The following is an 8,851-nucleotide window of genomic DNA, read 5'->3' as shown; positions in this document are numbered from 1 at the left end:
GTTCTGATTGTGGTTCATGTATGCCTTACCTCAATTTTTTCACTTGGGACTGTAATTCCTCAATTTGGTACAATTCTTTAAAGTATGCACAAATAATAATAATAATAATAATAATAATAAATTTATTTTAAAATGTTTTAATATGTTGTGATGGCTATTCTTGGTTGTTAACTTGACTACATCTGGAATTAACTAACACCCAAGAGGCTGGGTACACCTGTGAGGGATTTTTCTTGATTGAGTTGTTTGAAGTGGGAAGATGTGAAACCAAAACACCAGCCACACTGCTACCCATTGTTACTGTCTCTGTACCATACTGCTACCCATTGTTACTGTCTCTGTATTACACTGCTACCCATTGTTACTGTCTCTGAAGCTTACAAGAATAAGTTCCTGTTTCCTAAGCCTAATGTATCCTGGAAACCATATATCTCAACCTATGCTGAACTTGTAACCCCGTGATGTACAGCCACCCCTTTGCCCTGCTAAAGTCCTGATGGCTGTGATGACTCCCCTTGCACATGACGTGTTCTTGCCCTTATCTACCCTCCACAGGCAGCCTAGAGCCCTGAGTCCCTACTCCTCTGTCCAGGTGCTACGAGCAGTTATCTCAACAACTGCTTTCTACCAACCCTAAACTTTCCCAGTAAAAGGGACACCAAAAGCCAGTGTGGGGCTACCCTCTGAAAGCCCGACTTCGGGGGAGACAGTCGTCTGGCCAATCCCTTGTGCACTCCTAAATATATCTTGCTTAGTCAGACAGCTGTGGAAAAGACCCACCCCAAATCCCAATCTTCTGGGGTGGGAAAATCCACCTTTGATCTGGGTCACACCTTCAGGACACAGAGGAGGGAAGGTTTCTCTGCCTGCTTGCTCTCTCTGACAAGTCCAATCCTTCACTGGCGTTAGAGCCTGCTACCACTCCTGGATTCTGATGTGTACTGAAGACCAGCCAAGACATTCTTGGACTTGATACTGGGACACAGCCATTGCTAGACTAGCTGGACCACAGTCTCTAGCCACTCTAATAATCCCACACATACATGCATACATATGTACATGCAAGCATGCATCTGCTTTATCAGTTCTGTTCATGAACCCTGACTAACATGGATGTCTATTTCCACATTAATGTGGCTAAGTCCACATTCCATCTTTATAAACCTTCTCCAGCTACCATTCCTCCTCAGGTATTACCATGACCCCGACTAGGGAGTCATTTGCATGTCTGTATCGGTTATCTAAATGATTCCATGAGCAAGTGTCATTGACTGGTCTATGAAATCACTTTTAGGGAAAATAGTTCAAATACTGAAGTAAAAACAACTCTCCATGGTGTGACTCTACACCTTTGACTTCTAACTGTGCTGTGGGGAAGGACAGCTTGCCTGAGATGGGGGAATCGAAGCTTTACGGTTGGGTGCAGTATTATGAAGTGTATCTGCAGCTTTGTGTTCTGTGTGTTAGAGTTATGGGGCACCAGCCTCTGGGGCCCAGTTTGCTTTTTATGCTTCCTAATCCTTATTTTTACTACATTTACTTGTGGATTATGCATGCTGTATTTGTGTAGGGATCAGAGGTCAGTTGTGGGGGTCCTCTCTGTCTTCCTACCAGGAGGGTTCCCGAGATTTATCTCGGGTCATTTGCCCTTCATTAAGTGCCTTCTGCTGAGCAACCATGCCAAACCCCAGCTTAATTCTGAAATAGATCACTGATGGATCACTTGGCATAGCCTAGAACCACCTGGAAGGAAGCCTGGCTTGAGGAATAGTGTAGATAGGATTGGCCTTTGGGTACTTCTGTGGAAGGCTGTCTTTATTGTTAATTGATGTCAGAGGGCAAAGTCCTCTGTAGATGGTGCCATTTCATAGACTGGTGGCCCTGGGCTATATAAGAAAGCTAACACGCCTTTAATCCCAGCACTCAGGAGGCAAAGGCAGATGATCTCTATGAGTTCGAGGCCAGCCTGGTGTACAAGAAGAGTTAGTTTCAGGACAGGCTCCAAAGTTACACAGTAACCCTGATGTGGGAGTCCCCTCTGTGTGCTGTGATTACCATTAATGAATAAAAAAACTGCCTTGGCCTGTTGATAGGGCAGAACTTAGGTAGGCAGGGAAGATGGAACTGAATTCTGGGAGAAAGAAAGGCAGAGAGAGACACCACGGAGCCGCCACCTAAGATAGACGTGCTGAAACTTTGCTGGTAGACCACGGCCTTGTGGTAACACACAGATTGATGGAGGTGGGTTAAATTAAGATGTAGGAGCTAGTCAATAAGTTAGAGGTGGGCCAAGCAGTGATTTAATTAATACAGTTTCTGTGTGATTATTTTGGGTGTAAGCTAGCTGGGCAGCCGGGAAGAACAAGCGGCCACCTCTCCTCCAACATAACCCTGTGTCGAAAGACCAAAAAAAAAAATAGCCTGAGAGTGAGCCAGCAAGCAGCATTCTTCCATGGTTTCTGCCTGTACCAACTTCCCTTAACGACGGCCTGTGACCTGGAAGTGTAAGTCAAATAAACCCTTCCCTCCTAGAGTACTTTTTCTCAGCAACAGAATGAAACGGGTATGATTCTTGAGGCCACTGTTGCTAAATTAGAACCCTCATTTGCGTGATTTCCACGTAGTCACCTAAGCAAGGGTTTCTCTGCACTGGTGATATTCGGGCCAGGTAATTCCTTGTGGGAAAGCTGTCCTTGCCTCATGGGATTTTTAACATCGTTTGGCTCTATCAAATGTCAGTAGCACACTCCTTCACTGTACTAACAACCAACATTGTCACGTGTCCTCAGGCAGCAGTGCCACAAGGTGATTCCGAGAATGCATGGCACGCCCCCCCCCCCTCCCCAGATAGGGTTTCTCTGAGTAGTCCTGGCTGTCCTAGAACTTGCTCTGTACACCAAGCTGGCCTTGAACTCACAGAGATCCACCTGCCTCTGCCTCCCAAGTGCTGGAATTAAAGGCATGTGTCACTACCACATGGCTTACAGAAACACTCTTAAAGCCAAATGAAAGGTCTATATTGCTAGCCAGTGGCTACCTGGGAAACTTGCCCCTATCATGCAGCCCCCAAGCCTCACTGATCTTTGCTTTTTATGCAGAAAAATATAATCCTGGTTGGGACACCCTCAGTTAGAACAGTCAGTGAGAAGCAAAACTACAGAAGCCAAAAGCAAAGCTAGTACATTTAGGGACTGTCTTAGTGTTCTATTGCTGTGAGGAGACACCATGACCACAGCAACTCTTATTTTAAAAAAAGCATTTAATTAGGGCTTCCTTACAGTTTCAGAGCTTTAGTCCATTGTGGTGGGGAGCATGGCTGCCTACAAGCAGACATGGAGCTGGATAAGTAGCTGAGAGTTCTACATCCAGATCCATGGGCAACAGGAAGAGAGAGAGAGAGACTGGGCCTGGTGATACATCCCTTTGACAAGGCTACCTGTCCTAATCCTTTTAACTAGGGCCACCAAGCATTCAAATCAATGGGGGTCATTCTAAGTCAAACCCCTACAGGGACTTCCCCAGATCCTGGAACTACAGATGAGGTCTTGGATGGGCGAAGTCTTTATTCCTGTTTTTGGCAGGTGTTGGAGCCGGCGAGCTAGGTTCTAAGGTCAGAATGGTGAATCTAACATGGCATCTATTGTACTAAGGTCTCAGTGCCTGTTACAGCAACTCTGGGCATACAGAACCAGTTCTTAGGAGGCAGAGAATCTTGGATATCATGATGAATTCTTCCTTATGGTGCAAAAGAAATTAGGAAAAAGTAATATATAGCAAAACAATAAAAAAGCTTCTAAGTTTTTTGTATTTTCTTTTTCTTTTTTTCTTTTTTGTAAGATTGACAAACCTTTAGCCAATCTGATAAAAAGAGGAGAAACAAATTAAAATAAGAGACCAAAAGAATCCAACAAATTACAGGACCTTATTAGAGTATGCTCCAAAAACTTATACTCTAAAATTCTGTAAGACATAGGAATAGAATTTCTGAATGCATATCATCTACCAAAATTATAGCCAGAAGATATAAATAACTCAGGTGCATCACAAGATGTTGCAATCAAAAGCTTCCTCTCAGCCTCCGGCACTTGCTCACTCAATCAGCACTCAGGAGCATGTGAGTTTGAGCTCAGCCTGGTCCACAGAGCAACCATCAGGACAGCCAGAACTACACAGAGAAACCCTGTTTCCAAAATTTAAAATTAAAAACAAAAAGTCTCCACTCAAAGAAAAGCCTAGGACCAGATTGATTACTGGGATGCTATCAAACCCCAAGAAAGATCTCAGCACTTCCTAGTTTGTTCCACAAAATACAAAGTGAAGGAACACTTTCAAATTCATTCCAGGAAATCGGTATTAATATAATAACAAAACCTGTTGCATGATAATCTTTTTGTATACTGTGAAGATGTGTCTCTGCCAAGACACCTTCTTACTGGTTTTTAAAAGATCTGAATGGCCAATAGCTAAGCAGGAGAGGATAGGCAGGACTTCCAGACAAAGATAGAAACTCTGGAAAGGAATCAGAGAAGCAGAGATTCACCAGCGAGATACAGAGGAAGTGGGACACACAATACTAAGGAAAAGTAATGAGCCATGTAGCAGAATGTAGATTAATATAAACAGGTTAATTTACATTTTAAGAGCCAGTTGGGAACAAGCCTAAACTAAAGCCGAGCTTTCATAATTAATAAGTCTCCATGTCATTATCTGGGAGCTGGAGGTCCAAAGAAAGTCCAACTACAAAAACCAGGTAAAGAAACAACAAAGAAAACTACAGACTAAAGAAACTGTGGGTATAGATGAATTTTTTTTTTTGCAAAATACTTGCAAACCAAATTCACGAACACCTTGAGAAGAATATATATTATATTCAAGTGAGCTTCATCCAAGAAAGGCAAGCTTGGTCCAACAGATGCAAATCAATGAATGTAATACACTATATAAACAAACTTGAGGACAGAAAATGCATAACCAACTCAACTGATACCAAAAAGGCATTTGACAACGGTGAACATGCCCTCTTGATAAGAGTCCTGGAAACAGCTGGGCAGTGGTGGCACATGCCTTTAATTCCAGTACTAGGGACACAGAGGCAAGAGGATCTCTGCAAGGTCGAGGCCAGCCTGGTCTACAGAGTGAGCTCCAGGACAGCTACGACTGCTACACAGAGAAACCCTGTCTTGAAAAACAAGAAAAAAAAGTCCTGGAACTGTTAAAAACATATGGCACATACCTCAAAATAGTAAAGGATACATATATACAACCTATAGCCAATATTAAATGGAGATGAAGAGCGAGCATTTTTTCAAAAATCAGTAATGAGACAAGGATGCTTACTCTCCCCTCTCTTATTTGATATATTGCTCATAGTCTTAGCTATAGCAGTTAAATAAGAGGAGGTCATAGAGGGACTAAAAATGGAACACCAAGAAGCCACACGATCTCTACTCGCAGACAACATTATTCTATACTTTAATTAAAACTGCTATAGAAGCTACTAGAAAAGTGGAGCTAATAAACATAGAAAAGTTACAGGACACAATCAATACTTTAAAAGATAGTTTTCATATATGCCAACAACATAGTCACCAAGGAAGAAGTTAGGGGGCCTATCCCATTCAAATATCTTCCCAACCCCAACCAAAAATTTCCTAGGGCTGTACGAATAAAAAAAAAAGTTCCTAGGGATACACCTAAAGAAGAAACACCTCTGCAATGAAAATCTCAAGACACTGAAATGGAAATCCAAGAAAATATTAAACAATAGAAAGAGCTGACAGGCTTTCCAATCGGCAGAACTGACATGTGAAAATTACTCTATAGATTTAACGCAATATGCATCAAAATTCCAATGTCATATTTCACAGATGCAATAAAAATAATTCGGGGATTCATATGGAACCACAAGCAATGACTAACAGTCAAAGCAGTTCTAACGTTATACACACCTCCATATTATACTCTAGAGGTATAGAGATAAAGACAGTCTGGCATAAAAACAGACCAATGAACAGATCACAGGCCTGGACAGAAACTGACCAAAAGGCATGCGGGGGCGGGGGGACACTCAACAAATGATGCTGGCCAAACTGGATGTCCACCCGCAGAAGAATGAAACTAGAGTCATGTTTTTCACAAAAGCCAATTCTAAATGGATCAAAGACCTTAATTTAAAACCTGAAATATCTAGACAAAAACATAGGGAACACTGTGCACCACACGGGGGAGGCAAGAAATTTCTGAGCAGAACTCATCCCCAGCATCAACTGATGGCATGTCACACACTGAAGGGCTTCTGTTCATCCACAGAGACCATCAGAGGAACACACAGGCCACAGGATGGGGGAATCTTCACCCGTTAGACCTCAGACAAGGTTCTGATATCGGAAACCCACGGAGAGTTACAGAAGCTAAATACCAAGGAAATAAAACTACCAGTCACCAAATGGACCAATGGGTTGGATGCAGTTTTCAAAAACATGAATACATGGCCAATAACTACTTTTAGAGTATTCAATGTCCAGAGCCATCAGCAGATGTTGGAGATGCCACCCCATCCCTGTCAGAATGACTGTCATTAAGAAGTTTGACAAATGTTGGAGAGAATGTGGGGAAAAAGAAACTATTACTCACCGCTGATGGATGCAAATCAATAGTCACTGTGGAAACCATTCTGGGGTTCCTCAAACCAGAACTACCATATGACCCAGTTATTTCCCTCATGTGCACTCTCTCCACACCCCATCACAGATACCTGCACCCTCCTGTGGACTGCTGCTTTGCCACTATAGGAAGGAAACGGACCCAGGCTACTTGTCCATCAGCATATGAGTGGATCCCGAGAATCCGGTACATGTAAGAAATGAAATGCTATTCAGCTATAAAGGGGAAAAAATCACAAAATTTGTCAGAAAAAAATTAATGTGTACCAGGATTTTTCTTTCTGCCTACCAACCAGCTCTGAAATCAGGACACAGAGACTTAAAAATCAGTTATGAACGCTCAGCCTTATCTTAGTTCTTGTTTTAATCTGTTTCTCTTTATCTCTGTTTTGCCTCGGGTTTTTTTTTTTTTTCCTTTTCTTTTTCTTTACTTTCCTGCTGTCTCTACATCTGGCTGGCCTAGTTTCTGGCCCCAGGCTCTCCCTTTTGTCTCCCCTGGTCTCTTCTCTCTGCGGCTTTCTCTCATTCTATTTATTCTCTCTGCCCCGGCAGCCCCACCTATCCCTCTCCTGCCTAGCTATTGGCCGTTCAGTTTTTTATTAGACCAATGGGGGGGGGGGGAGGCTTACATGAGCAAGGTGAACCAAATGCAACAAATCTTTACATAATTAAACACACATCCTTACAACATTAAACACATGCAGCATAAACAAACGTAACACACTTTTACAAGGCTAAAGTAATATTCTGGAGCATTAACAAACGTAACACATCTTTGCCCAGTTAAAATGATATTCCACAACATGAATGGACTTAGAATAAATAATTAAGCAAGGCCACAATCTTGGTAGGAAAATGTTCCCCTTCATTTGTGGGTTCTAGCCTATGGCTACATGTATCTAAGTAAACATGTACATGAGGGCATTAATATGTTATAGAACAAGAATAGGTAATTTACGACAGCTAACAGGCTTATCAGGAGTTCACGCATACACTTTGTGAAACACAAGTCTTTAGTTGGGCATTGGCTACATATGCTTTCATGAAGGGCTGTTGATCTTACTGTGAAAACCGAATTTTAAATTACATTTTCATTGACTATTCTTATTGTTGTTGTTGTTAATGTGCATCGGAGTCTGTCTGTATGCATGTCTGTGTGAGAGTGTCAGATCCCCTGGAACTGTTACAGACAGCTGTGAGCTGCCATGTGGGTGCTGGGAATTGAACAAGAGTTCCAGGAAGAGCAGTCAGTGCTTCCAACCACTGAGTCATCTCTCCAGCCCCTCACTGCCTATCCTAGAATGTAGTTCTAAGTACTACTGAATATAGTGTGCTTGAGTCTTTGAGCAGGAATTCTAGCTATCCAGATTATAGAGGCAAAGTTGTACCAACTATGTTTAAAGTATCGTTATTTTCAAAGCCCTGAAACTACCTGGGAATACTGATGTGTTCTTGAATTTCAAAGGTCAGAAATATGAGAACACAGAAAATTTCTTGGTATTTGGGGATTGTTTTTCCCCCACTGTAATAATTCTATATTGTATCATTGCTGATGGATAAGCATGCTTTTAAAAAATGACTTAAACAACAAATAAATAAAAATCTCTTTAGGAGGTAGTTATGGAAAACAGTTAAGGGGTTAGAGAGATGTCTAAGAGCACACTGTAGAGGACCGGAATTCGGATACAAGGACCCACAAGGTAGCTCCTAAGATCGGTAACTCCGGTGCCAGGGTTTCTGGCACGTTCTACTGGCCTCCATCGGTACCAGGCATGCACATATGTATAGCGCACATATATACACTCAGGCAAAACACTTATACACGAAAAACCAACCTAAAAACTATTTTTAGGAAAAGGATTCAAATGCTGTGTAATTCAAAACCCATCAAACCATCGCATGAGTCCCAGTGGGATTTCAGTCAAGGAATCAAGCGTAAAAATCGTGTGCAGTTGAGAGAGTAAATGTGTGGCCGCGCCTTCCCGTTCCCAGGGTCCTCGGATCCCGGGCGATCGGGGATGCCCACACCAGGCTGCAAGCCAGTGCACCGTCCCCGGATGAGAAAACACCTCACAGCCTCCGCACCAGCTCCACCCCAGGGCAAAAACAGGAAGCTGAGAAGCTAGGGGTGGGGAGTGGAGGGGGTCGGGGTGTTATCGGGAGGATCTGCGCAGGCGTACTGGCTGCAC

Source organism: Arvicola amphibius, chromosome 10 (genome assembly GCF_903992535.2).
Source record: "Arvicola amphibius chromosome 10, mArvAmp1.2, whole genome shotgun sequence".
NCBI classification, from domain to species: domain Eukaryota; kingdom Metazoa; phylum Chordata; class Mammalia; order Rodentia; family Cricetidae; genus Arvicola; species Arvicola amphibius.
The sequence above is the reverse complement of the archived record's forward strand: the minus strand, read 5'-3'. Positions refer to the sequence as shown.